The sequence below is a fragment of the Peromyscus maniculatus genome, chromosome 3, assembly GCF_049852395.1.
Source record: "Peromyscus maniculatus bairdii isolate BWxNUB_F1_BW_parent chromosome 3, HU_Pman_BW_mat_3.1, whole genome shotgun sequence".
NCBI lineage: Eukaryota > Metazoa > Chordata > Mammalia > Rodentia > Cricetidae > Peromyscus > Peromyscus maniculatus.
Genome location: NC_134854.1, coordinates 82542479 through 82551953, shown reverse-complemented (window position 1 = coordinate 82551953; position 9475 = coordinate 82542479). Strand labels below are relative to the sequence as shown.

Below are 9475 nucleotides of genomic sequence, written 5' to 3'. Positions count from 1 at the left end.
ACACCCCAACTGCAGCCTTTCCTCCATCCATTCCTCTCAATTCTCCCCACCCCCACCTCCTTTCTCTATCAGATCTACTGCTCCTTCATTTCCCTTTGGAAAAGAGCAGGCCTCCCAGGAATATCAACTGAACACCAACATAATAACATGCAATAAGACTGTGCACAAATTCACATAGCAAAGTTGGACGAGATAATCCTGTAGGAGGAAAGGGACTCAAGAATGGGCAAAAGAGGCAGAGACACCCCAGCTCCACTGTTAGGAGTCCCACAAAAATCCCAAGCTAAACAACCACAGCATGTATGCAGAGGACCTAGCGCAGACCCAGGAAAACTTTGTGATTGCTGCTTTAGTCTCTGTTCACCCCTATGAGCCCTGCTTAGTTGATTTTGTGGGCCGTGTTCCTGCAGTCTCCTTGACCCCCCTGGCCCATACAACCCTTCCTTCTCTTCTTCCATAGGGGTCCCCAAGCTCTGCCTAAAGTTTGGTTGTGAGTCTCTGCATCTGCTCCCATCAGCTTCTCAAGGAAGCCTCTCTGATGATGATTGGACTAGACACCTGTCTATGAGTATAGCAGAATATCATGAAGAATCATTTCATCAACTTTTTTGTTTGTTTGTTTTTGTTTTTGTCAATAGTGTTTGATTTTGCTCTAGGTCTCTGGGCCATCTGGTTTCTGGTTCCTGGCCATCCAGGCAGTGTCAGGCATGGGCTCCTTCTGTGTGGGCCTCCTTAGACCAGTCATCGGTTGGCCACTCCCACAGGCTCCATTGCCCCAGCACATCTTACAGGCAGCACAGGTTGTAGGTTGAAGGTTTTGTGGCCGGATTGGTATCCCAGTCCCACCACAGGAAGGAAGCCTTTCCTGGTTACAGAAGATGGCTGGCTCATAGTCTGTATCCTCCATTACTAGGAGTCCTCTCTAGAATAATCTTCAATGAGAAAATCTAAAGGTTATCAACGTGTTTCAAGGAAGATTAATACAGTATGAGCTTAATTTTTTTCTTATCTACATTGACTTAATTTTCTGTAATTAGCAGCAAAAAAAGCTTTATATGTGTGAAGTATGAAGTCTGTTCATCTTATCACAGAAACTCACTTTGATTTCCCATCTGTCTTGAGAGTACGATTTTAACTATTTAAATTCACTCTATAGGTAATATCACAGCACAAGGTAATTAAGGAGACAGAATGCTCACTGACTTAATTATTGCTACAGACACACACAATAATCAATTCATTAAACACAGGTACATTTTACATTTGAAAAAGTTGTCAAATCATTTCTTTATTCTTTTATTAATATATATAACATATATTATATATTTATGCACATATGTTTTCGCATGCATATTCTGTCATCTCCTCTCCATTTCAATATTATCTAATATTATATAATATTTCTTTGTTTGAAAAGGAACTGTGTACATTTGAGTAAAATAATTGAGTTTTTCCTTTGGATAGTTACATTGCATGACAATGTTTAAATAAGTTTTCTTTGTTGTGTACATACTTCTGTTATGAATTAGAAAGTTACATATCTAGAAAGTTTGATTTCTGTAGTCTATATCTTGACAAGTAAAATAAGAACACATAGCTCTATTCCTTCAGTCTTATTCAAACATTTCATGGCTGCTACACACAAAGTCTCTTTGAAAATTACCTGGAGTTTCTTATTCTGATATAAATACACACACATAATAATTAGTGTTTTAATGAGAAAACTGAAGTGGAACTTAAATATAAATGGACTTTAAAATGATATGTTTGAAAACTAAAGTATTTATCTACTAATAAATTATCATTTTGCTCATAATTTTATTTTCTAAATTGCTTAATAACTTTTTTCCATACTTGATGTGTAATAATAAGCTTTGACAATGCTAATGATGTATTTTATATAATGTTGTAGGAAATTTCTTAAATATCACTTCATACTCTCAAATTATCTAAACAGGGAAAAAGTATTAGATGCTCTGAGTTTCTAATGTTACAAGAAAATGCTCATTTTATTGACTTTTTGTTATTTCTCTCCTTGAAAGACATAATAACCAATTCAAGTCAGAACGATATAAATTCCTTTGAGATGCCTTTTCATCCATTTATTTTCTGTTCTTCTGAGCAAAAATATTACTGAAGTACATCTGTCTCATTAATCTGCCTACTTTTGCTCATCTGAAGTATTAAAAGTCACATCCCATCAACTTTTATCCCTGGTTGGAAATAGTTTACTTAGTATATTAAGACAAAACCATTGATGGCAGTAACAGACGTCTCAGCCATGTTGTGAATGGAATGAGAAAACACAGGTCTGCAAATCAGGCTCAAAACTACCACAAAGAAAATAATTGCTTCCTGGCTCATGTCAAACAGCAGTCTACATACAAATATCTACTCATGGCACTAGAGAGATGGTTTGGTGCTTAAGAGCTCAAATTGATTTTGAAGAGACCCAAGTACAGTTTTTAGCACTCTCACATCAGAAGGCTTAAACAACCTGCATCTCCAGCTCCTGAAGATCTCATGCCTCTAAGCTCCTTGGCCACTGTACTCATGTGTACATACCCTATACAGACACATACACAAACTTCAACATTAAAATACGTGCACTCATTTTGAGATTACACTCAGTTGAAGCTTTTCTAAGAAACCTCTTATTAATTACTGACATCACACAAGACAAACAAACTATCTACCCTATTTTGCAGATGAGATTAGAAATGTGAGGTGCTAGTCCTTATTTATTCCTGGCTAGTAGCAGTACATGGGTCAATCTCTTACCTTGGGCACTCCCAGAAGTCCATCCTGTTTACCAGAGTTGAGTTCATTTCTTGGGTTCATCAATATGATTTTTTTTCTAATTCTGATGTCCATGAATTTCTTATATTATAAAATAGTAAATGCATTTTGTGTTGGTTTTATTGTCTTTAATCTTAAAATTATGTATGTCTTCATGTTCATAGTACTACAAAAATGATTGTGATGTTTAGAAAGATATCTAACTGAATTATTTATATATGCCATGCTATTTTCCTGTGGTCAGAATTTACATTTGTTCTTCATTGTTGTCCATTCCCTTCTTCTGCTTGTGGAATAATGAAAATGATATAAATTGCACAAGGGGTCAAATTAAAGTTTTCTTCAGGTACTACATTTCTCCTTTATTGATCCTTTTTTATTTTTTAATTCAAAGTAACGTCACTGTTCTGTCTCAAGTTCATGACCCTTGAAAACAAAACATGATGCAATCCTAAAGTCATGAACTGGGCATTTCTCCTGCACCTCCCATTTAAGACTGTAGGATACATACATGCAGATCTCGGCAATACATGTCTCACATGATTATAGAAGATGGGCAAGGGACACACACTAAGAAGCAGAGGCTCAGTGATAAACACACTGTTCCTGTACTCACTTAAGCACATTAATGTGGTATTGTGTTCCCCCAAATATTGTGCATGCTAATAAACTTATCTGGGGTCAGAGACAGAGCAGCCACAATATTAAACATAAAGGATAGTCAGTGGTAGCACACGCCTTTAATCTTAGCATTCCAGAGGCAGAAATCCATGTGTTCAAGGATACAGACAGGCATAGTGACTCATCATGCCTTTAATCCCAGAAAGCAAGCCTTTAATCCCAGGGAGTGGTGGTAGAAAGCAGAAAGGTATAAAAGGCATGAGGACCAGAAACTAGAAGCATTTGTCTGGTTAAGCATTTGGCTGGTTAAGCTTTAAGGCTTCTAGCAGCACAGTTCAGCTGAGAGCCATTCGGATATGAGGACACAGAGACTTCCAGTCTGAGGAGACAAGACCAGCTGAGGATCCGGCGAGGTGAGGTAGCTGTGGCTTGTTCTGTCTCTCTGATCTACCAGCATTGACCCCAATAACTGGCCTCAGGTTTGATTTTATTAATAAGAACTTTTAAGATTCATGCTACACATTAAGTCAATGTTTTTCATCCTTGTACTCACCTCAACATAAGAAGCGTCCTTCTTACCATGGCATTTCACTCTTTGTAATAGTCAATGCTTAGTGCACAGCAAACCTCACACTTGTTTCTTGGGGGAAATCAAAGGAAGTCCAGGTTAAGTATATATTTGAATAGAATGCTAATCTACAGTATAACTATCTGATTCAGCCCAGTTAAGTCAAGGCTACTAGCATGGTAAAACAATAGATTTCATTTTTTTGTTTGTTTGTTTTTTTTGTTGTTGTTTGTTTTGTTTTTTGAGACAGGGTTTCTCTGTGTAGCTTTGCGCCTTTCCTGAAACTCGCTCTGTAGACCAGGCTGGCCTCAAACTCACAGAGATCCACTTGCCTCTGCCTCCTGAGTGCTGGGATTAAAGGCATGTGCCACCACCGCCCAGCTTAGATTTCATTCTTGAAAGAACAGCCAACACATCTGAGCAGCTGGTAACAATGTGCACACCACCCATATGTCCCATAATGCTACTCTTCCTTACACTGCAGTTATCAACTTAAAATTTTAAAGTTATTTTCAGGGAAAGGCTTTGCTACCGATGAGGGTGTGGACAAAAAGAAAACAGCAGTAACTTCCAGTTCCTTTCTTTCTTCTAGAGGACTTCAGCTTCATTATAAATGCAGATATAAGAACCCAGAGGAGGATTTTCGGTAACATCAGCAGTTAAAACAGCTGCTTACTGTGCTCACAGCATTTTGAGATGTGGACAGAATAAAACAGAACTATATTAACAATTCAAAATGATGAAAATAATTTTATTATTCTAGTATGTCTCATCCTCTCTTCTCTCTCTCTCTCTCTCTCTCTCTCTCTCTCTCTCTCTCTCTCTCTCTCTCTCTCTCCCTGTGTGTGTGTGTGTGTGTGTGTGCATGGAGAGAAATAGTCTTCCAACACCCAACACCAAAGACCACTGATGCAGATACTCCAAAGGTTCCTGTGCCTTCATGAGAACCTATGTTCCTGATTTTCCATGGTCATACTCACATTTGAAGGCTATTTCTAACAAAGCTGGGCCCTACTTTTTTCCTTTACATGCCTTATCTAGGAGACTTTAGAGAGTGGTTTACAATGATAGAGGATTGTGTGTTCCAGAAAAGCCTGCTAGTGTATCTTATGTCCGACTCATGAGTGAAGTGATCTGAATCCAACACAATCTTGGAGCTCCAGTTTTCCTGTCTAGAAAAGTGACACAACACTAAATTTATCCCCTTGTTATGATTAAATGGCATAGCACCTTGGTCCTTTGCCAGACATAAACCACTGTATCCTACGTTGTAGGAAGCAGAGCCATCCTGGTTATTCCCTCATTGGTGGGCTGTTGAGCCCGAAAGCCTCTGCCATTTTATTTCTCTTTTAACCAAAAGCACCAGGGCTTAAGGGGATCCCTGTGAACTTATAAATATGTCATATTAGGAAATATATTGCATAATTGTCCCTGTAGTCTATCCAGCTAACTGAGTTTTATGGTTCACTGTGAAAATGTATTATTGGCAGTAATAAAAAAAGAAAAGAAAGCAATAAACTACTGATTCATGGAACAACATGGGTGAACTAGCACATTATGCTGACTGATGTAAACAAAGGTCATACTCCATGAATATGCATAGAATAAAAAAGAACTAAATGCATAGTTCAAAATTTCACAGTTTTCCGTCTATCTTTTGTGATTTCACACAGGTCAGACAACTGGCTAGACCATATAACTGGAGATACTGGAGCCGGACAATGCTGAAGGCAGGAACCACACCTTGAAAACCTTGCTTAGTTTTTCATATTTCCTTAACAAGGGCACAAGGGGACTTCTAGGTGATAAAATAGTCTCTCTTCAAAAAGGTGTAAGTTATGCTATCACATGTATTTTTCAAAACTGGGAGATACTTAAAATCTGGGCAGTTCACTCTATGAACTATATTTTAATATAGAATATCATCTGATGTCATTGAGGTATTTCCATTGTACTCATCTTTATGAATGTGTGCTGGAATGTTCACAGATGGAAAAATGTGTAAAGCTTAAACCTCAATAAGGAGAGGAAGTGTTAGTTACAAAGTAGCCACACTAATGGCACAAAATCATGCTTTGAAAAATTGTGGAAGCCAGTGATATTCATGTGGGAGTCTTGTTCACACCACTCTGTATAGTTTGATCATTTTACGTAACAAAATTTCAGAGGAGTGGCAATTTATTTTCATCACAGTTTATTTTCCCTTTTATGAAAGAAAATTGAGGAAAAACAGAACACAACTTGGTCAAGTTCTGAGAGCCAGAGAACCAGCTCCTAGGTTCAACCAAAATAGGCCTGTGCAGAAGTCACCCTAAAGAGACATGTGTGTCCTTTCATCTGGCTTCAGACTATTGAACAATAGACCCCAAGAAATTGAAATTGAAAAGGAATTTGCTGGGGGAAGGAAAAGGTTGAAGCACTGTGCCCAATATAGGGTCAGCATGTCTCCTAGGAAGAAGTTTCAGAGTCCACACAAACCAGACACCTTGTAGAAGAGACAGGAGCATGGACAACTGTGATGGCTGGAACCACACTTTGACCAGGATTGCTTAGTTATACAGATTTCCTGCCATCTGTTTAAACCTGAACCTCATATTAGGTCCCCAAAGATGAACTTGGGGGCACTGGACCTCTTTGCTCTTCTTCTCAATGTGGACACATTGACTAACTCCCTGCCCCCCACACTGTACAATTTATATGTCTCTTTAGCTGGCCTGTTGAGGACAGATGTCCTAACCTGCTTCATTAGGGATACCAAGGCCCAGGATCTGACCTTATCTACTTCAGGAACACCACTTTCTTCCTCTAATTTCAAGTAAACACAATATTTGCGACCACTGCGTGGGAAGGTTGATTTATAAAAGGAAGCCAAGCATGCGTGGGGTGCTGAAGCAATGAATTTCGGTCACGTGGCTTCTACTCAGCATATGTGGTTCTACCTGCCTCCTCTCTATAGGGTTCAAAAATTAACTGCTTTCCCCCTTTCCCCTCCTTTCAAAATGTCTTTCAGATTTCAACTTAATTATTTATTTGTTATTCAGAATTCGGAAGTCAAACTAGTGCAAAGATCAGAGAAAGCTTTTTTCCTTCTACAACACTTTTTTTTTTTTTTAATACAGCAAAAGCTTGATTTTGCTTTCAGTGTCCAACACAAGTTCAGAACACAAGAAAGGGAAGCAACAACATCGTCCCGCGGGGGGGGAGGAGCTTAGTTCTCCGCTCTAGTCAGCAATGGGAACCTAGGTATTCTGCTCAGCTCGGAAAGAAGTGGAGATGTGTTAAGCAACACAAAGACTGTCTGGGAGCGTGTGCATCTGCGTGTGTCCTGGGGCTGGGAGAAGGGTTTGTCAGCTGGAGCTCCAAGCAGCCAGAAGTCGGAAAGGTAAGAGGTGTGCAAAATCTGCCTATCCCTGGGGGCGGAGGAAGAAACTGCCTCTGAAGGTCCCGGAGGGTGAATCCCACAGGCGTTATCTCCCAAGCTTGTATGTGGATCTCTACAGTAAGCCACATTTCAAGAGCCAAAACAACTCTAGGCAGCTGGTTTTCGACGGTTGGGGGATATTTATTCCTTGCTCCACAGATGGGGAAAAAAAAAAAAAAATCAGCGCCTGGCAGCTGCTGATTGGTGGAAAAGAAAATGGTGATAGTGGAGTCGGAAAGAGGATTTGCTGAGGCTCCCCTTGCCTTCTCGACCTGTAACTCTTCCTTAGTCGTCTCCTCTTCACATTCAAAACCCTTTGAGGTCCTTGCAGGCTTAAAAACAAATGGAAATCTCAGACTGTGTGAACAAAAGCAACCCAAAGGGTGTGTACTCCCTCCCCTGGGTCTGGCTCCGCACACAGGCAGCCTCAGGCGGTCCGCGTCCCAGCTCATCCCAGAGGAGGGTCGCCGAGAGGAACCTGGAACAGGCGGAGGCAGGGAAGGGGGGTGATGGGCAGGACAGACATCAGCCCAAGTTCACCCTCGATAGAGCCCAGGGTCCCTGAACTTGAGGTGGAGCTCAGGCCACGCTCTCTTCCCTCCTCCTGGGGAGCACGCTCCTCGTACCCACAGCCCTCCCGCGTCTCCATCCCATCCCTCCCCAGGAAAGGGGCGAAGGCACGAGGCAGGCGAGGGGCGGGGAGAGGCGCTGACAAATCAGCTGCGGGGGCGACGTGGAGGAGCCCGGGAGCCAGAGCGCCCAGCAGCAGACGGCAGGAGACCAGCAGGTGCTGCCCCTGCCCCTCCGTCCAGAGCCTTCCTTTCACTGCCATTGAATTTAAAATCAGGGGTTCGTTAGAAAGAGGAGGAATCGGAATTGTGCGGAAGCCAAGGGCGCCGGTAAGTACCTGTAGATCTCACAGCTCTGGGGATCCCGGAGAGCCCTGGCTAAGGGGAGTCTGGACGCCTGGAGGAGATCAGCCAAGGCTACCTCGGCGGTGGGAACGCGGCCAGCGCGAGGAAAGTACATTACTTGGCTTTCTTCCGGCTGGAGACCGGCCCTTCCATCCCCGCAAAGCCCAAGGGAAAGGCCAGGCTGCCTGTGGCATCTGCTTTTTCGAGAGGAAACACTAGGGTGTTTCGTGCTGGGTCCTGGGTCCTGGAAGCTGGGTGCTGTGCGTTGGGAGAAACATGAGCATCTAACTTTCACCCCCCACCCCGGGAGCGTTCTAGCTTTTATCTGTGGAGTAAGGAGGCTGCATTTGGCCAGTGATTGATAGACGTGCCGAGGACACTTGGCAACAGGTGATAAGGGGTTAATGAGCCCGGGGTGCGTGGTCTTCTAGCAGATTCCAGTTGAGGACAGTGCCCCTAGGGTGAGTGGCGCCGAAGTGAGACTGCTTAAGTGTATGGACAGCGCCTGCTCCGGGCAGATAGCAGACTGGAGAGCTGGTGGTGGGTGGAAGGTCTTGCTAGATTAGAAAGGCTGGGCTGCTGGCAGTTGGCCCACTGTTCCCTTCATCTTGAAGTGAGCAGTTCGCCTCCCTCTGCTCCCCAAAGACTAACCAGTTAGTAACCCCCTCTGGATCCTTTTGACTCTTGCCTCGGACTTCAGCTTTCCCCCAACCCTCACCCCCCCCCCCCAACACCATCTTGTTTTCTAGATAGGCTTTTTACTTAGAATGCCGCCTCTGGGACACGGAGATTTGATGGGTTAGAGGTCATTCATCTTCCAATGTAACTCCACTCCTCAACTGCTGTAAGAACTGCCAGGTGATCCATCTGGATCTCTCCCATCCTTAAGTCACTTGACTTTTCTTAGATTTGAGTGAAACGGCTGACAAGTAACACCATTCCCAGTCCTAAAAAACAAAACAAAACAAAAATCAAACAAACAAAAACAAACAAAAAAAAAAAACCCAAAACCAAAAAACAAATGTAAGTGTACTTACACAGGTATGGGGGAGGGGGTGGTCCCTATTGATTTTTCAGTGATTTCTTTCTCATTTTTTTTTTATTCTTCCCACTCTAGCTGCTTTAATCTTGTTTTCTTTTGCCCAAATTTTT

At 42.1% G+C, this 9475-nt stretch overlaps 1 protein-coding gene across 2 annotated transcripts in view; it reads left to right on the top strand.

Annotated features, from left to right (window-relative positions):
• The first annotated feature begins 7236 nt into the window (after nucleotides 1-7236).
• Nucleotides 7237-9475, top strand: part of Snca (synuclein alpha) — a 102856-nt gene continuing 100617 nt past the window's right edge. Inside the window, exon 1 of one of the 2 annotated variants that reach the window (XM_042273384.2) lies at nucleotides 7237-7370. The gene's annotated coding sequence lies outside the window, so the exon portion shown is untranslated. Of the gene's footprint in view, nucleotides 7371-8127; nucleotides 8309-9475 lie in introns of those variants that run through there. The other variant, XM_076566873.1, reaches the window with a different exon arrangement.